The sequence below is a fragment of the Elephas maximus genome, chromosome 10, assembly GCF_024166365.1.
Source record: "Elephas maximus indicus isolate mEleMax1 chromosome 10, mEleMax1 primary haplotype, whole genome shotgun sequence".
Lineage (NCBI taxonomy): Eukaryota > Metazoa > Chordata > Mammalia > Proboscidea > Elephantidae > Elephas > Elephas maximus.
In genome coordinates this window covers 84,316,418-84,343,422 of record NC_064828.1, presented here as the reverse complement: position 1 = coordinate 84,343,422, position 27,005 = coordinate 84,316,418, and the positions used below count along the sequence as shown (strand labels likewise).

The 27,005-nt window shown below is 37.9% G+C and overlaps 1 protein-coding gene across 16 annotated transcripts in view; it reads right to left on the bottom strand.

The window, feature by feature from the left end:
- SIPA1L1 (signal induced proliferation associated 1 like 1) overlaps window positions 1-27,005 on the bottom strand; it is a 412,099-nt gene that overhangs the window by 159,751 nt on the left and 225,343 nt on the right. The window lies entirely within an intron of this gene.

The window sequence follows — 27,005 nt, the reverse complement described above, 5'->3', positions numbered from 1 at the left end:
AATACAATAAAAAAAAATAGGCTTACAAAACTTAGATTCTTTCCACATTTCTCACAACCTCATCAAAATTCAAATAAATCACTTTCCATTCCCAGAATCTTCATTTTCCAAAAGCCAACACACCCACCCCACCATCATAAAAACTCATTCTTGCCACTTTCTTTCCCTTAGAAGATGGTTTACCACAGACCTGTCTTTTTCAGGGTATGTGATGTTATAGCCAATGTAGAGGGAAACTAAAACCTGGCACTAAAACACAATGAATGTAACTGTCTTGGAATTGCCCAATCATTGGCTATCACTACATGCAGTCCTCAAGTTACAAACTCCGGACTTAAGTACAGCCAGTAGTTACGAACTAGCCCCTGTAAAGCCCATTATATAAAAAATTTGAAGTACATACAATGTTTCATAATGACAAATGGGCGCAACTTTTCAAAGGTGCATCCAAATACTATTGTTACTGTATTATTACATTAAAGATGTTTCAGAGTATCTGGAAGTGTTTAATTTTTTTATGCATAGAAAGGTATACTATATACTATACAGTAAAACAAACATTTGACTGTTAGATACTAACAGTACCTAACTGTTCCAACTTATGTAGAGATATGACTTAAAGACTAAGAATCAGAACTCCTTCATAATCCGGGACTGCCTGTACTACAGGATTTCTCTTCAGAACCATCTTGTATGCTTCCTATATTTTTAAATCTTATTTTTCAAAGTAAAAATTCCTTAGCAACGTAAAAGAAATACCAAGATTCCTATTACGCCTTGATTATAACAAGAACTGAATATTTTCTCTTTATTTCAAAATACGGGGGCGGGGGGGGGCATGTAGAGGGAAGGTTTGGCCACAATCTAATGCCTGTAAAAAATGAAGAGGTTTAAGATGGTCGAGTAAGTTAAAAAGTGGATTTTTTTTTTTAAGTCATGATGACCTTTCCTTTCTTCCTTCCTATCCTCTCCTTCCCTCCCCCTCTCTCCTTCTACCCATCCCTCCTTTTCCTGCCCCTTTATTTGTAACATCAAACCCTTTTATGTATTGTAACACAACCCAATAAGAAGACAGATCAGAGAGAATCAACTCCTGTTCAGAAATGAGGTTCTACAATGGACATCTTCTATCAGCTATACCACAAGTCCTAACCAGAGTGCACTGAGGTGGATATGCATTCTGAAATGGCCACTAACATTGGGAGCCTGGTCCTGAGTGGGTAAATATATTGTGCTTATTTTAAGACGAAAATGCATTTATCACCAGGAACTCCGCTCAAAGGAAACATTTAGTATCTGACAAGAATATAAAACGTAACAACAAGAATAAAAGTCGAAGTCTGTTCTGGATATACCAGAAATGAGATGTTATTCTTAAAAGATAAAAATGCACACTCACAAAGGAGAATTGACTTGTCAAAAGTAGATGAATTAACATTTATAAGAATTTTAACTTACCTCTATAGGAATAGTTCCAAAATCTTTTTCAAATTAATTTAATAGGTTTAAATAAAAATTAAGCCTCCTTAAAGAAGATACAATATAAACCCTGGTCACTAATTAGAACTATAGAAGCTCTGCACTTATTAAACTATCAGCCAAAAATAAAGACATCCACGTGTGTCATATGATGACAGATCATTTTTAGCACCTTAAACCTATTCCTTGGGGTTGACTGAAATAGCAGACTTATGTTGGCAATTACTAGCAATTCTATTAACTATCAGCAAACCCGCTTAAACATCATTAAATGTGGTAAAAAGCAACAGAATTAAACAGAAGAGCAATACTAATTTACAGCATGTCACTTCCATCTGTCGAAATTTCCTTGTTACATGTTTAATTTTATGCCTCTAGGTACTATTTGGAGCCCTGGTGGTACAGTGGTTAAGAGCCTGGCTGCTAACCAAAAGATCGGCAGTTTGAATTCACCAGCTGCTCCTTGGAAACCCTATGGGTCGGAATTGACTCGAGGGCAATGGGTTTTTGGTTCAGATACTATTTAGGAGCTCTGGTGGCACAGCAGCTAACGTGTTTGGCTGCTAACGAAAAGGTGAGCAGTTCAAATCTACCAGCTGCTCCACAGGAGAAAGATGTGGCAGTCTGCTTCCATAAAGATTTATAGCCTTGAAAACCCTATGGGGCAGATCAACCCTGTCCTACAGGGTTGCTACGAGTCAGATTCGATTCAATGGCAGTTGAGTTTGAGTTTGGCTAGCTACTATTTAAGTTCACCGTAGACTTATTTAGCTAGCATACCAATCTCATCTAGAGAGACCACAGTTTAGTTCTTTGAGTTCCTGGGAACTGTATCAGAAAACAACAAGATTGCTTCAAATTCTACTAGTTGAAAGTGTTTCTATCATTCAAGGTCTATTACAATGTAACATACCACCACCCTTTTCTAAGAACCACTCTTCCAGGAGAGCTGCTGCTTCTTTCAATCATCCCCAGGGTTTCTGCGCTCTCTTCTGAGCACCGACCCAGCACCTGGTGCTAGGGATAGTTGAGGAAACAGTCCCTCCCGCCAAAGGAAGCTACAGGTGTGATAAGGGATGTAGACAAGAAAAAGATGAGGTATGAAAGCTGTGACAGGAATATATGTAAATCATGCCTCCTTTCTATACACTTTTCAATCTGGCTGTAAGCTCTCTAATAATAGGGACTCTCTCTTGCTAGGACACAGTTTTATCATCCCAGGCCAGCCTTTCACATTATCAGATACCCAATATTGCTGGCAGGGGAACCTCTGGGAATTTCTTAAAAACAGTCTTTGTAATCTAGCTCTTCGATGTGTTTGTACTCTTGACCCTCCCTCCTTCCTGAAATTCTCTTCTCTTGACCTCTGTGATAATCACGTTCTTCTTCATTCGCTTGCCATTCCTCTGTATTTTTAGCAGCCCCCTTTAAATGCTAGGGATCCCAAGGTGGTATCCTTGGCTTACTACTTGTACCATTCCTCGTATGTTTAAAACGGATGGTGAAGGCTGTTAGGATGAGCAAGAGCCTTGAGTATGTTAGGATGGGATAACAGGGACGGGGACACTGGTGCAAAAATGTTCCTAAGGAGAGCAGGATGTTGATTTGGATGGATCACAGTTGCCTGTGCAAATGAATGAAGACAGAATACTAGAATTACTTGGGGGAGATACCTGCATGGTTATCAGTATACTTTCTGGTGATGTTTTAAGTACTTGTAGCTTAAATATTGCCTCCGTTATTAACTCCAAGTCTCTGGTCATGACTCTCTCCCAGAAAAAACATAGGCAGATATCTAATTGATATCTTCCTTACTTATCTATTTTCTCAGTTTCCTAAAATGGACCGATATTATGCTAACAAGCAGAAAAGTGGAAAATTCAGTTTTGTTTTCAAGAAATGAATGGGTGGTAAGGAAGTAAGAACAATAAATAATTCAAGGAACTGAGAGAAAGGAACAACACAGAAAACTTTCTTCGTGCCAAGAGCATAAACAACACAGTTTAAAAACTACAAAAAGAGACTGAGGAGAACAAAAGTAACTATAGATTCTGTTATGAAATAATTTACAATGCAATATGGTAGACTCACCAAAAAGATGCAGTATTCCTCATCAAATACTTCCATATGCCAAAATGGGATATTGTCAGACTCCTTAACTGGTACAGCCTCTTAAATACAGGAATAACTTCAATGTTTCATGGCAAATAGAAGAAATCTTAATGATGAATAAAAACTCAGATGCCCAGATAATTCAGGGATACACAGTGTTAAAAGTATTTGTGAAGATTTCCATGTAAACAGTTGTGAACTGGTGGCTTTTGTGTTGCTGTGGTGCTGGAAGCTATGCCACGGTACTTCATATACTAGCAGAGCCGCCCATAGTGGACAGGTTTCACTGGAGCTTCCAGACTAAGAGAGACTATGAAGAAAGGACTGGAGATCTACTTCTGAAAATTAGCTAATGAAGATCCTATGTGTAACAACAGACTACACCTGAATTAGTGCTGGAAAATGAGCCTCCCAGGTTGCAAGGTGTTCAAAATATGGACTGACAAAATAGCAGCAATAATGGACCCAAACATACAATGATCATGAAGTTGGCACAGGACCAGGTAACATTTCATTCTGCTATACACAAGGTTGCCGTGAGTCAGAAGTGACTTGACGGCAACCAACAACAACAAAAAAAAATATTCTTACTTCAAATGTAACGGGAAACTTTATTTTAGAACAGGAATATAACTTCAATGTTTGAATATTAGATTAGCTCAGATAACCAAATAAGGCAAACTATTTACCACCCTCTTGGCTTTCCTGAATATCATTCATGTTACATTAAAGTAACACCTCAGACAGAAGGGACAGCTAACTCTTTCAAGTTAGCCTGAAATACAAACATCTCAGTGCAAAGTCATGGGTAATTTAAGATTTATGAATCAGCACATAATACTTTAGACTAAAATTTCCTCCTCCTTTCATTTCCGTTCTTCCCCTTTGACACAAAGCAGAAAAGATTGGAGAAAACAGAGCTGATAAATGCAGTTCCTGTTCTCCATACATTCATGATCTGAAAAAGATGACACTGATGGAGACAAACTGGATTCAAATAACTTGCACTGAAGTTAAAATGAATAAAGCAGCTATGGATAAAAACATAACGTAAAAAGATAACGTTATATTTCAGATTTAGAGGTAAGAAATCAATTAACACCAGAAAAAGGATAAAATGGCAAATAGAGTGTTATATATAATTTTATAACAATAGCAGCCAAAAATAATAATACAAAAGAGAGGCACTCTCTTAGGCACTACTTAGGTACAACTAAACACCTCATGGGATAAGTTTTCTTGGTTTGAAGGCTTAAGATCATGGTTTTGAGGGTCTGCCCAGTCAACTGGCCTAATATTGTTTTTAGAATCTCTGTTCTACCTCCTATTTCAATGAGCAGTGCTTGGGGTCTTAAAAGCTCATAAGAGGCTTTCCAAGATACAATTGGTCTCTATTTGCTTGGAACAGCAAGGCAAGAAGGAGACCCAGAAATTGGAGAAAAAAATGGACTGCAGGTCTAATTGCCTCCATGAACTACTACCTCCACTGCCATGAGACCAGAAGAACAGGATGGTGCCCGGCTACCATTACTGAATGTTTTGATCAAGGACCTGATGGATGTATCCTTCTCCAAAAGAGGAAAAATGTGGACCAGACGTATAAACCAGATTTACTAGATCCACTGAGACTGAGGGAACTCCCAAAGCTACTGCTCGGGAATAATCTTTAAGCTGTGAACCAAAACTATCCTATGAAGTCATCTTTAAACAACAGTTTAGCTCAACTAGTAAAGAACATTTGCCTTGAGCAGTGTACTCTTTTAAAGAATTATCTATCTATATAAGATCAAACTGACAACAGTAACTCTAAAATACAGGAGAAGTTTAGGGGACACAGAGTTTAAGTTAATAGTGGTGAACAATATAAGTAGAAATGGCAAGAATGGTGATAAAATGCGAAGAATGTAACCAATGTCACTGAACTTTACATGTAGAAAATGTTGAATGGGTGTATGTTTTGTTATGTACATTGAAAGAAAGAAGGAGAGAGAAAATAAAAGGAAAAGAAAGGTGCCTGTTTGGCCAGAGTAAGGACCAAAATCTAGAATCACATTTGCCTGCTATCTACTCCCATAACTAGAAAAACTCAGTGAAGGAGGTTATGCTTCATAGGCCTACTCAAGGCTTCAAAGAGCTTTGTATAGTTGAGCGTGAAGGAAAGACCAGAAAAATTTGGCAGAAAGCTTGACGGTAGACTAAGAGTGATAGAATAAAGAGGGTATCAAGCAAGTCACACAGTGCAATTACCAATGAGCAGTAAAAGGATTTAATAGCTGCCAAAATAACAGAGAAAGAAATAAATGGATACCAAATAACCTGCAAATATAAATATTTACCTCTATTTACATCTGCGATTCAAGACTAACTGGCACCTGCTTCCTTCTTCACTTAATAGGAGGAAATAGCTCAGCCCTAGACAAACTGCCGCAGGCTTTTCATAAAGCTCTGCCAGACAACTGAACCTGAATTGAGCATTACCCGCCCCCCACATTCAGAATTTTAAACCTATGAATTATTATAAAGAATACCTTATCAATTTCCAGATGTGGTATCTAGGGGCCAAAAACAGTCCAGCAATAGCTACCTAGCTAGGGGCAGAACTCACATTTGACACCAGATCTCCTCGTTCCCTGAATCCTATCCAGTCTGCGTTCCATGCTGCCCCTCCAGGGCTCCCTTTTTCACTAATCCACAGCCATCCATTAGAACCAGTTTGAGCATCAGCTATGCACCAGGCACTGTGTAGTATTTCATTTACTCCCTACAGCCATATGCAGGGAGATATTATCCTCCACAGTTTGCAGATGAAGAGTCTGCCTCAAAGAGGAGACTGGGTCACTGCTCTAAATCTGATTCTTAAGCCAGGCTCTTTGCACCAGGGCACTCTGCCTCCTAAAAATGCCACCCCTTCTACTACCAGTTACACTACTTGCCATCAAGTCAGTTCTGACTCATGGTGACTCCATGAGACATTGGGGTTTCAATGGCTGATTTTTGGAAGTAAATCTCCAGGCCTTTCTTACCAGGCACCTTGGGGTAGACTTGAACCTCCAAACTTTTGGTTAGCAGCAGAGCCTCTTAACCATTTGCACCACCCAGAGACTGCTCCCTACTACTATTTACTGAAATTCCTTGATTCACTCTGTATACATGGTTGGGCCTTATCTCCTCAATTGGATTTTTAGTTTTTTGAGGGCAGAGATCCATCCAATTCTTATCCCCAAAGCACCTAAGCTCTAAAAACCTACTGCCATCAAGTCTATTAAACAATAGGTTCTCCCATGAAATTTAATCATTAGAAATAAAAGCCACAGAGTCTCAGCTAAAATGGAATAGAAATTGATAAATTAACAGAATTTATATTATACTTGAAAATGCAATTATGGTTATCTCATAAACATCTGTGTTGAGGGAGGCATGTCAAAAGTAAGTCAACATAACCAATATTTAATATAGATTTCAGTTCTATCTTCCTCCCTTAAAGAGCCTTCAAAACAGTAGTAAATTGAAAAATAGCATCAGTTTGACCTTCTCTCCTCTTAACCAGTACTGAAGCAGGCAGAGGGTTATCGACCATCCCATTATAGTTTTCAGAAAAGTCTACTCTTGTTACATTTTTGTTACAACTTTTAAAACACCTCACCATGACTGGTTGATTCCCCAGGTTTGCTCTCTTCTCCTGGTAAGAGGCAGAGGTGCAAGCGCACCAACTCCAAATTTACCCGTTATACGACCTTCCTGGTGTGGCAGCAGTGAGCCATCGCTGTTTTTTTAGGGCTGTGCACAGTATATTTAGAGCTGTGTGCAAAAAGTCATTCACAAAAATTATGCGGACTATACACGCATCGCAGGACTGAAGATCCTCCCCTCACTGTTCATGAATATGTACATCACTCCCTACATACAGAGCAAATCTGCCTTAGTTCAGGGAGCTGGCAGCCTTAGGTAGGGAGACCCTGCCTGCCTCCCAGTTTGCATACTGTGAATAAACCTTTCTGTTCTTCCAAACAGGCATCTGGCTGACTTCAGTTCGCTAGTCCGCTGGGCAAGAACCTATTAGTTGGCTTCAGTGTCATCAAAGGGCATAAAAGATAAGTACACCAGGGGACCTCATACCTCTAAGAAAGAAGTGCCAGGTGTGGAGTGTGCCCTTTGGACTTGGGGTCCCTGTGCTGAGGAGCTCTTAGGTCAGAGAAAGATTGATGACAAAGACCTTCTCCCTGAGCCAACAGGGAGAAAAAGCCTTCCCCTAGAGCTGGTGCCCTGAATTTGGACTTCTAGCCTCTCAAACTGTGAGAGATTTCTCTTCATTAAAAACAACAACAACAAAAAAAGGTACACCAATGAGCAAATCTCTTATAACAGCAACAAGAAGTCAGTCAGTTAGAACTGGATAAAACACTATCACAATGAAATAACTAAAAGGTAAACTAATGCACGACGGGACCAGCTATTAAAATTTCTAGCACTACAAAGAGGGAAACAGAAGGAGGGGGCTTTGTACAGCATAAGGAGAGATGACAGACACCAGGAATTAAAACAACTGCCATCAGATTAATAATGGTCAAAAATTTTTTAACTTTTACCCTCAAATACTTTTCTCTCATACAAAAGTTTTCCCTTTATTGCCCCTTTTTAAAAGTTGTTTTTAAAATCAATGAATTGCATGCTTCTTGTTAAAAAACAAAAATTCAGTGCAGAAAAGAATAAATTAAAAAGTACATCTTTCCTTCAAGACATCCCAAACTCAACCCCAAACGTAGCCACTCCTAAAAGTTTCTGTGAGTTGGACATACACACACACTAAGCCAGATACTGAATCACAGAACAGTTGTCTCCTGGGCTACACAGAGGAGAGAAGGGATTCAGTGCACAAGACAGCTGACTTCCAAGGAGACTTAATCTAGTACTTATAAGAGCTATCATCAAGTAGATTCGGACTCATGGTGTTGCCATGTATGTCGGAGTACAACTCTGCTCTACGGGGTTTTCAGTGGCTGATTTTTTAGAATTAGATCACCAGGCCTTTCTTCCATGATGCCACTGAGGAGACTCAACCTTTCAGTTAGCAGCCGAGCACATTAGCCGTTTGTACCACCCTGGGGCAAGCCAGTAGTTACAGAATCAGAAAAGAAAGGAAAAAAGGCGGATGATGGAGAATGAAAGAATTTGCTTATGTTCAGGACAGGCAGTGGACCTCCGCTACAAAGCAGGCATAAAATACCTGATGAAACACCTCACATTTGGCACAATAAAATAAATACATACATATCTATACATACTGGTTCTAAAAATAGGAGCCCTATACAAATGATTCTGGAAATTCATCAACAAAAATTAAGAGCAAATAAAATATCTTTTCTTAATTCAATGAACACATTTCTCCAGGATTTTTAACTAGTTACGTACACATAGAAATACGTATCTACGTTATATATAGCCTTCAAAGAACATTTTCGTTTTAATGTATTCCTCCACACTTAAAAATTCCTCACTTCTAAATGAGATTTTATCTACAAATTTATTAACTTGATCATTTAAACTTTCAGAAACCAACCAGAAGAAAGTTAAGCAAAATGTAAACCGGCAGGAAGTCTTTTGTTTGTTGCCCCCTCTCTTTTCTTTTTTTGTGACAAAACTAAATAAATACCCTAGCTAGAACAGTAAGTACGATCATAAAATGTAGTCTTCTGTGTTTGTATTAGCACTTATTTTAAAATCTGACCACTGTTGCCATTCAGTGCTTAGTGTTTATAAAGGGCATTCAAGCACAACACTGTTACACTACTCTTCCTTAAACCTCACAATAGCTTGCCTCGCCTTTCAGAATAAGATCAGAATTTTCAGAATGCATGATACATCTCCCTAATTAACAGCCCAATCTCTCCACACTCCATGCACCTTTAGCTCTAGTCAAAGGGAGAGGGAATCAGTTACACTTCCTTGAATGCACCAAGAGCCTTCAGGAGAGACCAAGTGGCAACTTCTGCTGGAACACACAATTCTCTTCCCTCCTTCTTCTTGTTTATTCCTACCCATCCCTCTCTGCCACCTGCAATATGCAGATGACACAACCTTGCTTGCCAGAAATGAAGAAGACTTGAAGCACTTACTCATGAATGTCAAAGACTACAGCCTACAGTAGTCAAAGACTACAGTATGGATTACACCTGAACATGAACAGAACAGAAATAATCACAACTGGACTGATAAACAACATCATGATAAATGGAGAAAAAAAACTGAAATTGTCAGTGATGTCATTCTACTTGGATCAACAATCCATGTCCATGGAAGCAGCAGTCAAGAGATGAAATGATATGTTGTATAGGACAAATCTGCTGCAAAAGACCTCTTTAAAGTTTTTTTTAAAAAGTCACTTTAATGAATAAGATGTGCCTGACCCAAACCATGGTCCTTCCAATCACCTCATATGCGTGTGAAATCTGGACAAGGAGAAAGGAAGAAAGAAGAAAAACTGATACATTTGAACTGTGATGTTGGTGAAGAATATTGCATACACCGTGGACTGCCGGAAGAACGAACAAATCAGTCTTAGAAGAAATACAACCAAAATGCTCCTTTGAAGTAAGGATGGTAAGACTTTGGCTTGCTTACTTTGGACACATCATCAGGAAAGACCAAGCCCTAGAAAAGGACATCGTGTTTGGTAAGCAAGAGGGTTAGCAAAAAAGAGGGAAACCCTCAGTGAGATAGATTTAGAGAATAGCCACAATAATGGACTGAAACATACTGCCATGGATTGAATTGTGTCCCCCCAAAATATCCGTCAACTTGGCTAGGTCATGTTTCCCAGTACTGTATGACTGTCTACCATTTTGTTATCTGATGTGATTTCCCTATGTGCTGTAAATCCTATCACTATGATGTTAATGAGACAGATTAGCAGCAGTTATACTGATGAGATTTACAAGATTAGACAGTGTTTCAAGTCAATCTCTTTTGCGATATAAAAGAGAGAAGTAAGCAGAGAGACAGGGAGACCTCACACCAGCAAGAAAGCAGTGCTGGAAGCAGAGTGCATCCTTCGGACCTGAGGTTCCTGTGCTAAGATTCTCCTAGACCAAGAGAAGATTGATGACAAGGACCTTCTTCCAGAGCCGACAAAGAGAAATCGTCCCCCTGGAGCTGATGCCCTAAATTTGGACTCATACCCTACTAGATGTGAGAGAATACATTTCTCTTTGTTAAAGCCATCCGCTTGTGGTACGTGTTATAGCTGCATGAGATGACTGACACACACACCAATGATCATGAAAATGGCACAAGACCGGGCAACATTTAGTTTTCTTATACATAAGGTTGCCATGAGCCAGAGCCAACTTGTTGGCAACTAACAACAACAATAACAATCCTTCAAGACTTCCACGCCACCTCCCTTCCCCAGCACCATGTGGTCCTTTTTATAGCATCCCTTGAGAGTACCATAGGTAAGTACAGGTTTCATACTTTAAAAGAAAATCTTGATTTCACTATGCCATATTACATCTAACACCACATCTGCTGGCAATAAAAAGTGAGGGGCTGTCAGATTCAAGTTTTCTGACAAAAAAGAACTGATTTTGAAGTTTTTTGACAATATAATACTCTTTAATGGAACACAAGCGTAAGGAAACACTAGCTAGTGTTATAACAATCATGGGTATAATAAGCATCAAGGAAATACAAATCAAAACAACACTGCATCACTTTATACCCATTAGGAAAAAGTCTAGGAATGCCAGTACCTACTGTTAAAGGTGATAGTTAAAACAGACATCGTTATGTTGTTAGAGGCAATAAAAACTGGTAGGATCCTTTGAGAAAAAAATACAGTGGGTAAACTAGAAAATATTCTTGTTTTTGGTCTTTGCAATCTCTTTCAACATCTGGAAATGCCTGGCTGTCAAGCAGCACTGGGGCTTTTGCTCTGCTGAGCCCCTGGACTCCTGCTTACACCCACACCAGCTCTCTGTGATCTGTATTCCTTCAGCAGGCCCTGGGAGCTCTGCCTGCTTTCTCTGTCCTTGAGTAGCTATTAGCATCCATTCTTTCCTTTGAGGTCTCCCAAACATTCCACAACACCTTTGATTCCCAAATGACAATCACAAAGAACACATCTTGATCTTTTTCAAGGCTTTCTGATGTACCACCCACTGAACCATAAGTGCTTCAGGTCTGGGACTGTGTCTTATTTATGAAAACAAACATCCTCACAAATGGACCAATAAGCAACATCACGATAAAGGGAGAAAAGACTAAAGTTGTCAAGCATTTCATTTTACTTGGATCCACAATCGATGCCCACAGAAGCAAGAGTCAAGAAATCAAACGATGTATTGCACTGGGCAAATTTGCTGCAAATGACCTCTTTAAGGTGTTCAAAACAAAGATGTCACTTTGAGGACTAAGGTGTGCCTGACCCAGGCCATGGTATTTTCATTCGCCTCAGATTGCATGCAAAAGCTGGACAATGAATAACGAAGACTGAAGAAGAACTGATGCCTTTGAATTACGGTGCTTGCAAAGTCTACTGAATATACCACGGACTGACTGAAGAACAAACAAATCTGTCTTGGAAGAAGTACAGTCAGAATGCTTCTTAGAAGGAAGGATGATGAGACTACATCTCATGTACTTTGGACATGTTATCAGGAGGAACCAGTTCCTGGAGAAGACCATCAAGCTTGGTAAAGTAGAGGGTCAGCAAAAAAGAGGAAGACCCTCAACGAGATGGACTGACACAGTGGCTGTAACAATGGGCTCAAAACATAGCAATGATTATAAAGATGGTAAGGGACCACACAGTGTTTCGTTCTGTTGTACACAGGGTCACTATGAGTAGGAATCGACTTGACAGCACCTAAAAACAAGAACAAGAACTACACATTGTTAAGAAAACTTAAAAAAATGTTTTGGCCTTGCTATGCCTTTGTCTACAAAAAGTGAAGTTGCAATTATGTTTAACAAAAAATTAAAATGTTGACATCTGCTGCTATTTTGCATACATTTTTTAAATGCCTCGGAAAGTTTTTTTTAAAACTAATTTTAGGTTATACAGATTCGTGAACTAAACCTTCGCAAATTACCTATATGTGTATATATTCTAATTCTACAGCATCCACAGCTTTCATCAGCCTTCTGTGCCATTTCTCTGATTGAAGTTCATTACATGAAACAGGGGAGCAGTTCATTTAGGCTCTTGAAACCATGTCTCAGAACAGAAATCTACCTCCAATCATATAAGAGCTTCCCACATGTCTAGTTTCTTACTGTCTCCTAAAAATCCTATCGCTCACAATGGGCATTTTTTAGTGTTAAGAAAACTTTAAAAGGTTAATGTTTAGAAAAAAATGTTCTATTTACTTAAGATTGGTAAGTGTCCAGTAAAATGTCTGGCACATTCTGGACACTCAAAAAAATATTTCTTTTTCCTCTATTTTTCAGTCTATATCTTGATATTCATTCAATAACTATCTGAGGCATTGCTCTGGGTGCTCAAAATACTACCCTTCAGACGTTTACATTCTAATGGCAAAGACAAGCAAACGTATAAGACGAATATACAGTACTCAGGCTTTGAATTAAATAAAACATATTTGACCTACAACACATGGAATGCCACCAAGAATATTAATTCTCAAAGTTGTTTTTTTACTTAAAAATCATGAAAGAATTTATTTACATAACAATAATTACCTATGAGGTAGTTTAGAAGTATTTATTTTCCAGCAAGTTGAAAGCATTTTCATTTTAACTGATTTATATATATACATACATATAAATATTTTTACTTGAACCTGTACAAAGTAGAAAATTAATACTTATCGGCATAAACTATGCCAGAGATAACATTTTACATTCTTTTTGGTAGCCAACTTATGGCCCAATGCTACAATCAATCATATTTCTACCACAGAAAAGTGAATTATATTTCTTTGTATCAGTTGTGCCACAAGAGTCAACCTCATTTCTAAGCCTTTCAAAACAAAGGATAATTCAAGTAGGAGTAAATCAAGCCTTTGGCTTAATTTTACCATGCTTTGTTCAACTTGTTATATATTTGATACAGTACTGTCACAAGGACTCACATTTAACAGAATCTTAGTAATGTGTAATTAAACAGACACTTCAAGTATCCAGTACCAGAATAAAATCATTAGTTTACAAATAGTACAGTGGCACCTTTGTACTACCAAAACACAACTTGCAGTAACCATGTTCAGTAGCAAAGTCCTCCTGATTCACAAAATTGTAGCCTTCCTTTCTTAAGAAATTATTAAGTCACAAAGACTTAGTGTTAGCGAGGAATACTGAATATACCATGGACTGCCAAAAGAACGAACAAATCTGTATTGGAAGAGGTACAACCAGAATGCTTCTTAGAAGCAAGGATGGTGAGACTACGTCTGACATACTTTGGACATGTTATCAGGAGGGATCAGTCCCTGAAGGACATCATGCTTGGTAAAGCAGAGGGTCAGCAAAAAACAGGAAGACCCTCAACAAGAGGAACTGACATAGTGGCTCCAACAATGGGCTCAAGCATAACAAAGATTGGAAGGATGGTGCAGGACTGGGCAGTGTTTCGTTCTATTACACACAGGGTCATTATGAGTTGGAACTGACTCAATGGCACCTAACAACAACAAAGGCTTGGTTAAAAATAAAATAGACGTCACAGGCAAAAATGTGATGTCTGAAAGGAGAGAGATTTTCTATGTATAAAAGAAAAGGGTGATAGATTCAGTTACACAAAACTTTAAAACATCTATACATTAAAAGGCAATCCAAAAACTAGTTGAAAAACTGCAACAAATTCCTAAAGGTTTAATACACTGAATATATACAGTCATAAGTCAATGGATAAAACAATAAGACTTCAAAAGAAAAATGGAATAAAGATATTAATAGACAATTCACAAAACTGGCTAAACATCTGAAAAATGTATCCAGTCAATAAATAAAATAAATACAAATTATTTATTTATACAAAATGTGCTAACTGGCTATCGGGAAGAGTAAAAATCTGATAAAACCTTTAAGAAACATGTAATCAAGAGCCTTTAATAATTTTTAAAATTCTTTACCAAGGCCAAATGGACCAGAGACTCCACCAGCCTGAGAACAGAAGAATTAGATGGTGCCCAGCTATCACCAATGACTGCCCTGACAAGGAACACCCAGAGAGTCCCAGATAAAGCAGGATAAAAATGCAGAACAGAATTCAAATTCATGTAAAAAGACCAAACTTAAAACATATGACAGACACTGGAAGAACCCCCAAAACTATGACCGCTGGATGCACTATTAACCCAGAACTGAAACCGATCCTCGAAGCCTACTCTTCAGACATAGACAGGCCTACAAAACAAAAAATAATACACATGAGGAATGTGCTTCTTAGTTCAATCAAATATACAAGACCAAATCGGCAGCTCCTGTCCAAAAGCAGGATGAGAAGGCAGGAAGGGAGAGGAACTATACAAATGGATGCAGAGAACCCAGGGTGGAAAGGGGGATTGTGCTGTCACATTGTGGGGATTGCAACCGAAGTCACAAAACAATATGTGTATAAGTTTTTGAATGAGAAATTAACCTGAGCTGGAAGCTATAGGGTCGCTATGAATCGGAAACGACTCGACAGCAATGAGGATAGGGGAAGCTTTCAAGGAAACCACGATTTAAAAAAAAAATTCTTTACCCAGTTATTATATTCCTGAAAATTTACATTCTTTTACCCAGTTTCACATTCCTAGAAATTTCTTAAGGAAATAAAAAAAATTTTTTTACACAACAGATGTCCATCACAGCATTGTTCACAATAGGGAAAAGCTGGGAACAACTTAGATGCCCGAAATGTATAAATTATGAAACATCCACAATGCAAACTATACAATCATTAAAAATAATTTAATTACATGAAAAATACTAAACACAATGTTGAATTTTTTAAAACACAAAACTATCTCAGCAATATAAGGAAAAAAATTAATTTAACAGCAAAAGCATATGCATGGATGCGGAGAATACCAAAAGAAAGTGATTATTTTAAGATTGGTAATGTTAGTAGTGATTGCTGTTTTCCACTTTACATTTTACTGTATATTGCTTCCTATTTTGGGGGGGGTTTAAATTAGCTTTATGACTAGCACTGAGCCTGGCACATAGTTGGTACTTAGAAGTATTTGTTCACTAAATTTAGAGGCAAAGTAAAAAATAAACATGTTACAGAAAAATTAATAAAGATAAATATATACACACTATAAAGATTAACAAAAGCTGTAACTTTTGTTCTTACCAATACGTAAATGAACAAAGAGGAAGTCTCACTAGCTCATTATACAAGTCACCTACAAGAGGTTTCACTCAAGAATGCCAAGAATATTTCCCCATATTTCATACCCAGGGCATCTTTTCTCACTAGCCTAAAGCAGAAAAGTTTTAAAACCTTTTTTTTGTTTGTTTAAATAAAATCTTTATAATTATTTTTAAGTCTCTGATGTTTAAAGAGACTTTAAGGTAACCCACTTTTAAATTCCATGTATCTTCATTCATACAAAGGAAACAGTAACATTGTTTAAAAAGAAATTAGGCATCTAAACTTCATGAAATTAATGTTTGAAGGTTTGACCACAGTGAAACCACATTTGGATTAATAACTGGTATTAAAACACATTAATTTGTTTAGAAAAAAAATGTGATGCCTTAAACAGAACACCACAAACGAACTTTGATGAATGGAAATAATGTACCACTGCATGTTCCTACAAACTAAATACAAACATTTGACAGAACTGAACAGAATGTTCCATTAAGGTAGGTCAAGGCTCAAAGGCTGTAACTGAGTGAGGCTATTAGTTTCAAACAAAAACCCGACCTGAAAAATATAGGAAAACCAATGTCATCATTTGCCATAACCTATATTTATGGATATTACATGATTACTTCAAGTATTTGTCAGTTGCCAACATTTCAAACACTAACCAAGCTGATTAGAACATCAAGTTCTTCAGTTAATAGATTGTGTTTGATTACTAAATACTCATTAAAAAACCCGTTGCCATCGAGTCAATTCTAACTCACTGCAGCCCTATAGGACAGAGTAGAACTGCCTCATAGGCTTTCCAAAGAGCGACTGGTAGATTCAAGCTGCCAACCTTTTGGTTAGCAGCCGTAGGTCTTAACCACTGTGCCACCAGGGCTAATATTACTCTTATTACTTACGCTAATTTCTCAGTTTAAGAGAGAGGTAATAAGAGTAATTTTTCTTAAACTAGAAATTACTCTTATTACTTATGCTAAATTCTCAGCTTAAGAAACACAATATATAAAAAAATGAATTTCATTAATTCAAAGAATCAAGCAGCTCTATCTTAAAAACTAACATCATGATATTTGCTTTCCATATTAAAAAAAAAAATCCCTATGCTGTAGGGGAGTCCTAAGCAATGCAATGTGACCTTTGAAGGACAAAGAGCTATAAAATGGGTCCAAACCAAGGAAAAACCTCCCTCCCTATACTCATGTGGTCTTTCTTTATCTTGGAATATGAATTCATGGGTCTGCTCGAATTCTACTATTAGCATTTTCCAGGGAAAAAATACTCGGAAAAAAACGCCTTCCTTATCTTGGTGCTCGATTAAAGACACTCACCTAAGCACCTAAACATTCAACTAAATATCCCATTTGGTTGACTGAGGGGCTAGGGGGAATAGAAAGGAAGAAAAAAAGAACACTGAAGAAAAATGTTTTCTCCTCTTCTGTCATGACTGTTTTTAACCTAACATGTCTCTCAAACTGTTTAGCTACCATGGTGATAGGAGCAGGCAAAAAATATAGAAACAGTGAAAGAACAAATTCCCTAAGAATATTTTTTCTAACACAAAGCTTCCCATGGAATTACAAAAGCATACAAATTGAAAATAGACTCTCATAACTTAGTAATGGTTAAAGATGAACAATCTTTCCTTATAATAGCTTTTAAAAACTGCCACATACCCCTGAAAAAGAACCTTCTGCTTCATTTTTAGAAATTAGTAATTTCCCAATGTAAAGAATAGAGAAAACGTATTCATTGCTTTAACAGTGGTTTTCAACAGGGGTGACTGCCCTCCAGGGGACAGGAAGTGGCGGGGGGGGTGGGGGGTGTTGGTACTGGCATCTAGTTGGTAGAGGCCAGTGATGGTGCTAAACATTCTACAAAACAAAAGACAGCCTCTCACAACAAAGAATTTGTTGTTGTTATTGAGAGTTGCCGTGGAGTCAGTTCCAACTCATGGCAACTCCATGTGTACAGCGCAGAACTGTTCCATAGGGTTTTCAAGGCTGTGTGACCTTCCATAAACAGACTGGCAGGCCTGCCTTCCGAGGTGCCTATGGGTGGGTTTGAATTGCCATACTTTTAGCTTAGTACTCCGGGCTTAAATGTTTCTGTCACCCAGGGACTCCAACAAAGAACTATGCAAAGAAATATGTTAGGTTTAAATTTAGAAAAATAAAAAAAGGGGGTAAATATTATGGTAACCACAAAGGAGACCAACTATCCTACACATCAAAATAAAATACAAGAAAAAAATAGAAACTCGGCAGAAACAAAATCAACAGCAGTGAATATGAGAAAAACACAATATATAAACTACACAGCACAAAAAATTAAGTGGGAAGAAGAAACTGTCAATAAAACACAAAAAAAGACATCAAAATGACGGAACCAAATTCATACCTATCCATAATAACACTGAATGTAAATGGACAACACACACCAATAAAGAGACAGAGAGTGGCAGAACGGATTAAAAACCATGATCCATCTAAATGATGCCTACAAGAAACACACCTTAGACATAGAGACACAAACAAACTAAAGCTCAAAGGATGGAAAAAAATATATCAAGCAAACAACAATCAAAAAAGAACAGAAGTGGCAATACTAATTTGACAAAATAGACTTCAAAGTTAAATCCATCATAAAGGATAAAGAAGGACACTATATAATGATTAAAGGGACAATATGCCAATATAACAATATTAAATATTTATGCACTCAATCACAGGGCTGCAAGATACATAAAACAAACTCTATCAGCATTGAAAAGTGAGACAGACAGCTCCACAATAATAGTACAAGATTTCAACACACCACTTTCGGTGAAGGGCAGGACATTGAAAAAGAAGCTCAATAAAGACACAGAAGATCTAAATTCCACTATCGACCAACTTGACCTCATAGACATACACAGAACACTCCACCCAAGAGCAGCCAAGTATAATTTCCTTTCCAGTGCACATGCAACATTCTCTAGAATAGAACACATATTAACTCATAAAGCAAGCCTTAGAAGAATCCAAAACATTGAAATACGATAAAGCATCTTCTCTGACCATAAAGCCATAAAAGTACAAATCAGTGGCAGAAAAGCAGGGAAAAGAAATCAAACACTTGGAAACTGAACAATACCCTGCTCAAAAAAGACTGGATTATAGAAGACGTTAAGGATGGAATAAAGAGATTCATAGAATCCAATGAGAATGAAAACACTTCCTATCAGAACCTTGGGGACACGGCAAAAGCAATGCTCAGAGGTCAATTTATATCAACAAATGTACACACACACACAAAGAAAGTGCCAAAATCAAAGAATTATCCCTACAACATGTAAAAATAGAAAGAGCACAACAAAACGAACCCTCAGGCACCAAAAGAAAGCAAATAATAAAAATTAGTGCAGAGATAAATGAAATAGAAAACACAAAAACAATTTAAGCAATTAACAAGACCAAAAGATGGTTCTTTGAAAAATTAACAAAATTGATAAACCACTGGCCAAACTGACTTAAGAAAAACAGGAGAGGAAGCAAATATCCCCAAAGAAAAAATGAGATGGGCAGTATTACAATAGACACAACTGAAATTAAAAGAATCATATCAGATTACTGTAAAAAATTGTACTCTAACAAATTCAAAAACCTAAAAGAAATGGGTGAATTCCTAGAAACACACTACCTACCTGAACTAACACAAACAGAGGTAAAACAACTAAATAGACCCATACCAAAAGAACAGATTGAAAAGGTAATCCAAAAATTCCCAACAACAAAAAAAGCCCTGGCCCAGATGGCTTCACATCAGAGTTCTACCAAACTTTCAGAGAAGAGTTAATACCACTACTACTAAAGGTATTTCAGAGCATGGAAAAGGACAGAATACTCTCAAACTCATTCTATGAAGCCACCATAATATCCCTGATACTAAAACCAGGTAAAGACACCACAAAAAAAGAAAATTACAGACCTATATCCCTCATAACCTTAGATGCAAAAATCCTGAACAAAATTCTAGCCAATAGAATTCAACAACATATCAAAAAAATAATTTACCATGACCAAGCGGGATTCATACCAGGTATGTAGTGGATGATTCAACATTAGAAAAATAATGTAATCCATCATATAAATAAAACAAAACACAAGAATCACATGATTTTATCAACCGATGCAGAAAAGGCATTTAACAAAGTTCAACATTCATTCATGATAAAAAGTCTCAGCAAAATGGGAATAGAAGGAAAATTCCTCAACATAAAATAGGGTATTTACAGAAAGCCAATAGACAACATCACCCTAAATGGAGAGAGTATGAAAGCATTCCCTTTGAGATTGGGAACCAGACAAGGATGCCCTTTATCACCACTCTGATTCAATATTGTGCTAGAAGTGCTAGCCAGAGCAATTAGGCTAGATAAACAATTAAAGGGTATACAGATTGGCAGGAAGAAGCAAAAGTATCTCTATTTGCAGATGATATGATCTTATACAAATAAAACCCTAAAGATTCCTCCAGAAAACTACTGAAACTAATAGAAGAGTTCAGCAGAGTATCAGGATACAAGATAAACATACAAAAATCAGTTGGATTCCTCTACACCAACAAAAAGTACATCGAAGAGGAAATCACCAAATCAATACCATTTATAGTAGCCCCCCAAAAGATAAAATAGTTAGGAATAAATCTTACCAGAGATGTAAAAGATTTATACAAAGAAAACTACAAAACACTTCTGAAAGAAACCGAAAGAGACTAACATAAGTGGAAAAACATGCCTTGCTCATGAATAGGAAGACTTAACACTGTAAAAATGCATGTTCTACCAAAAGCAATCTATAGATTTAATGCAATTCCAACCCAAATTCCAATGACATTCTTTAATGAGATGGAGAAACAAATCACCGACTTCATATGGAAGGGAAAGAGGCCCTGAATAGGTAAAGCATTACTGAAAAAGAACAACAAAGTGGGAGGCCTCACTCTACTGGATTTTAGAGCCTATCATATCACCACAGTAGTCAAAACAGCCTGGTACTGGTACAACAACAGATACATAGACCAATGGAACAGAATTGAGAATCCAGGCATAAATCCATCCACATATGAGCAGTTGATATTTGACAAAGGCCCAAAATCAGTCAAATGGGGAAAAGACAGTTTTTTTTTAACAAATGGTGCTGGCATAACTGGATATCCATCTGCAAAAAAAATGAAAAAAGACACATACCTCACACCACGCACAAAAGCAAACTCAAAATGGATCAAAGACCTAAATATAAAATCTAAAATGATAAAGATCATGGAAGAAAAAACAGGGACAATGTTAGGAGCCCTAACACATAGCACAAACAGAATACAAAACATCACCAACAATGCAGAAGAAAAAGTAGATAACTGGGAGCTCCTAAAAATCAAACACCTATGCTCATCCAAGAGAGTCAAAAGACCACCTCCAGCCCGGGAAAAGGTTTAGCTGTGACATTTCCGATCAGCGCCTGACCTCTGAAATCTACACGATACTGCAAAAATTCAACTACAAAAAGACAAATAACCCAATTTAAAAAAATGGGCAAAAGATATGAATAGACACTTCACTAAAGAAGACATTCAGGTAGCTAACAGATACATGAGGAAATGCTCTCGATCATTAGCCATTAGAGAAGTGCAAATCAAAACTACAATGAGATTCCATCTCACTCCAACAAGGTGGTATTAGTCCAAAAAACACAAAATAATAAATGTTGGAGAGGCTGTGGAGAGACTGGAACACTTCCACACTGCTGGTGGGAACGTAAAATGGTACAACCACTTTCAAAATTGATTTGGTGCTTCCTTAAAAAGCTAGAAATAGAACTACCATACGATCCAGCAAACCCACTCCTTGGAATATATCCTAGAGAAATAAGAGACTTTACAAGAACAGATAGATGCACACCCATGTTCACTGCAGCACTATTTACGATAGCAAAAAGATGGAAGCAACCAAGGTGCCCATCAATGGATGAATGGATAAATAAATTATGGTATATTCACACAACGGAATAGTATGCATGGATAAAGAACAGTAAGGAATCTGTGAAACATTTCATAATACAAAGGAAGATGGAAAGCATTACGCTGAATGAAATTAGTCACTTGCAAAAGGACAAATATTGTACAAGACCACTATTACAAGAACTCGAGAAATAGTTTAAACAGAGAAGAAAATATGCTTTGATGGTTACGAGGGCAGGGGGAGCGAGCGGTATTCACTAATTAGGTAGTAGGTAAGAGCTACTTTAGGTGATGGGAAAGACAACACACTATACAGGAGAGGTCAGCACAACTGCACTAAACTAAAAACAAACACATTTCCTGAATGAACTGAATGCTTCGAAGGCCAGTGTACCAGGGGCCATAGTTGCAGGGGACATCTAAGTCAAATGGCATAATAAAATCTATTAAGAAAACATTCTGCATCCCACTTTGGAGAGTGGCGTCTGGGGTCTTAAATGCCAGCAAGCGGCCATCTAAGATGCATCAATTGGTCTCAACCCACCTGGAACAAAGCAGAATGAAGAACACCAAGGACACAAGGTAATTATGAGCTCAAGAGACAGAAAGCGCCACAGAAACCAGAGAAGACATCAACCTGAGACGAGAAGAACTAGACAGTGTCTGGCTACAACAGATGATTGCCGGGGAACACAACAGAGAACCCCTGAGGGAGCAGGAGAGCAGTGGGATGCAAACCTCAAATTCTTGAAAAAAGACCAGATTTAATGGTCTGACTTAGACTAGAAGGACCCCGATGGCCCCCAGACTGTCTGTTAGCCCAAGACAGGAACCATTCCCAAAGCCAATTCTTCAGGCAGGGATTGGACTGGACAATGGTACAGAAAAAGATTCTGGTGAAGAATGAGCCTGTTGGATCAAGTAGACACTTGAGACTATGTTGGCATCTCCCACCTGGAGGGGAGATGAGAGGGCAGAGGGGGTCAGAAGCTGGCGGAATGGATACGAAAAGAGAGAGTGGAGGAAGGAGCAGGCTGTCTCATTAGAGGGAGAGCAATTAGGAGTATATAGCAAGGTGTATATAAATTTTTATATGAGAGACTGACTTGATTCGTAAACTTTCACTTAAACCACAATAAAAATTAGAAAGAAAGAAAGAAAGAAACATGACACAATAGACTTGGAAAGAGATGAATCAAGAATAACTCCTGAATGTTTAGCTTGACAACTAAGTGGATGATTTTCCCAAGTAATTCTGAGCGGGAGAAAAGCAGGTTTTAGGGCTACCAATAGGGTAACCAACCATTCCAATTTGCCTGGGACTGAAGGGTTTCCCAGGATGTGGGACTTTCAGCGTTAAAACTGAGAATGTTCCAGGAAACCAGGATAAGTTGACCACCCTATATATATACCAAATGTTCTGTATTGTCCCTATTAAATGAGTGATGTCTGTTGAGCATCAAAGTGAAATATATCAGGAAGGCAGCTGGAAATACAAGTCTGAAACCCGTAGGAAAGGTCAAAGCCAGAAATACAAAATTGGAATATCATAGAGGCATATGGATGGTATTAAAGTCATGGAACGAGATGACATCACCTCAAGAGATAAGGGCCCATAACAAGGCATCTAATATGCTTAAAGATGTTTGCCTCAGACTGATTCTCCATCTACCCAGTCATTACCTTTCGAAATTAAGACTTCATGTTTTTTCATTTTTACTTTTCAGATCCCCACCCTCAGCCCCTGAAATCAGACACAGAGTAAAACTCATGTTTCAGATATTTTGCGTGACTTATTTAAGCTCTTCTGCTTAAAGCCTCAGCTCTGCCTACGAGAATTTCATGCCAAAGCACGTGCCACTGGGACCACCCCACATCACACCCTCCTCAGAGGTACAGGAGAGGCCAGTTGTTCAGAACAGGCTTATTGCCCATTAGTTCTCTTTATCTTTCCCAAAGCTTCAATGCAAAGAAATCTACTACTGCTTCTGCCTAATTGACCTCTTTTTTCCTATTCCCAATCCTACTTCCCCCTTTCTTCTGAACCACGGCCCTGACCCTCAAGTTCCACAATCAAAAACCAAACTCTCACAGTTGAGGAAAAGGAATACAGAGGGAAAAGAGGAGACAAATTTCCAAGGGCAAGTTTCAGTTGACAGGGGTGCTCTGTCCATTACACTAGTCAATTTGAAAAGACTCCTGACACCCTTGGCTGCAACTTAATGGGGTAAATTGGCATTCACAAAAAGGAACAATTAGCAGAGTGACTCAACAGATGGCCCATTTAAACTATGGGATTAACACAACGTGCCTTGTGACCTATTTCAAGTAACTAAATAGAAACCTTCCCAATTGGCCAGTTTGTGACTGAAAATATCAAATGTTTGCAGCTGATCTTGTCAAATCTAACTTGATTCTGGCCAATCTGGGCAGAGATAACAGAATAAATAAAACATCAGAAACACTCAAAGGAAGGCCTGTGGCTTGGAATGACTGTCAGTAGAATTACTTGGGATTCACACAGTCAGGTTGAGCACAAGCATCATTGACTAAGCAGAATAAGTCTCAGGACATTTAAAAAAAAAAAAAAACAAAACTTCCACTACAAAGAGACGCTAAAAGATGTTGAGATCATTGAATTGAAAAGGTGGGTCTTCAGAGAGAAGCTATTAATGGGAATAAATTGTATCTAATAAGTTCTCTACTGATAAACACACTTTCATAGTGATGCCTTCTAGAAGGCCAAGGGAGCCACTGTTGTCACCCTTCAAATGATCAGTACACCATTTGCCATTAAGGCGTTTTCAACTCACAGTGATTCCATGTGTGTAAGAGTACAACCATGCTCCATAGTTTTCAATGGCTGATTTTTCAGAAGTAGACCGCTAGGAGGACTCAAACATTTTGTTTAACAGCTAATCACGTTAACCATCTGCACCACCCAGGGACTGATGGATGTTGTTGTTGTCGTTGCTATTAGGTTCCTACTCATAGGGACCCTATGACAATAGAACAAAAAACTGTTTGGTCCTGCATCATCCTTACAATCATTGCTATGTTTAAGCCTACTGTTGCAGCCACTGTGTCAATCCATCTCCTTGAGGGTCTTCCTCTTTTTTGCTGACCTTCTAACTTTACCAGGCATGATGCTCTTCTCCAGGGATTGGTCCTCCTGATAACATGTCCCAACTACACAAGATAAAGTCTTGCCATCCTCCCTTCTAAGGAGCATTCTGGCTGTACTTTTTACAAGATAGATTTGTTCGTTCTTCTGGCAGTCCATGGTATAATTAATATTCTTTACCAACACCATAATTCAAAGGCATCAATTCTTCTGTCTTCCTTATTCACTGTCCCACTTCCACATGCATATGAGGTTACTGAAAATACCATGGCCTGGGTCCTCAAAGTGGTATCTCTGCTTTTTAACACTTTAAAGAGGTCTTTTGCAGCAGATTTGCCCAACAGAATATGTCATTTGATTTCTTGACTACTGCTTCCATGGGCATTGACTATGGATTCAAGTAAAATGAAATCCTTGAGAACTTCAATCCATTTATCATGTTGTTGCTTGCTGGTCCAGTTGTGAAGATTTTTGTTTTCTTTACGTTGAGGTGTAATCCGTACTGAAGGCTGTAGTCTTTGATCTTCATCAGGAAGTGCTTCAAGTCCTCTTCGTTTTCAGACTGATGAATACGAAATAACATTTAATGGGTATTTTAAGTAGCATATAGGGGCATTGGTGGTTCCAGTGGCAGAATTCTTACCTTCCATGCAGGAGACTTATGTTCAATTCCCAGCCAATGCACCTCAAGTGCAGCCACCAGAGGCTTGCATGTTGCTATGATGCCTAATAGGTTTTAGCAAAGCTTGTAGACTAAGACAAACTATGAAGAAAGGCCTGACCATCTACTTCCAAAAACCAGCCAATGAAAGCCCTATGGGTAACAGCAGTCCGTCTGCAAATGATCACTGGGATGGCGACAGACCAGGTAGCACTTTGTTGCAATGTGCACGGGGTCACCGTGAGTTGGGGGCCATCTCAACAGCAGCTAACAAAATACAAGTTGCATATATTTGCCTGAAACAAGAAAAAAATAATTCAAATGCCTTTAATTGCTCACCTTCATTCCAAGAAAATCACTAAAGGATGCCATATACATATATACACCTATATGGCATTGTTTACTGATTTTATATACATAATATATAATTACATTGTATGTTTGGGTTCTACACAATATTATATAATATGTATCATGAAAATTATATATATAGATAACATTTGCAATACAACACTGTTAATAGTTTTATAATTTAATTATCTGAAAATACATTAACCCTTACTTGGTACCCTCCTTAAAAAAAATGTGTTCTGTGATTTCATCATGGCCTTCCAAGAATAAGTGGAGCTATTTTACAAAGAGAGGCATTCTGACTAACAAAGAACAACAGACATTGTCTGCATGAAGAAACAGAATGAAGAACCTGAGGCACAGATCTTGAAGAAATGAGGCTAACTAATATTTGTTCTCCAAAAAAAGAGTTTGTTCTGCCTACAGTTAACAAGCCAGAAAGTCACCCTAAAACCCAAGATGGCTTGGAGGAAAAGGAGCCCCCCACCCTCCACAGGAATATTTCAACAAAATTTATTGTGGTAAATTAATACATTCAGAAATTATTTTCACTATAAACACAAAAACTACTTCCGTAATGAAATGTAAGACATGTCTGAGTTTTCAATGATATTATTCATTCCAAAAACTTTTTTTTTTTTAGTTTCTCATGCATATAAAATTCACAGAGCTTCCAAAGATAAAGAAGTTACTACCATGGAGGGCGCTAAAGCACCATTAGAGGCGCTCTTTATGCAAATATAACACAGGGCAGAAAGCAATAAGCGCCATAGTATAATTCGGACAACTATGTATTTAACTGGATTTGAAAGTCACGTTTGTTATGGGTTGAACTGTATTCCTCAAAAACATATTTTGAAATACTAATCTCTGAACTTGTGAATGTGACATTGTTTGGAAAAAAGAGAATTTTTCTTTTGCTACATTAATGAAGTCATACCAGAGTCGGGTGTGTT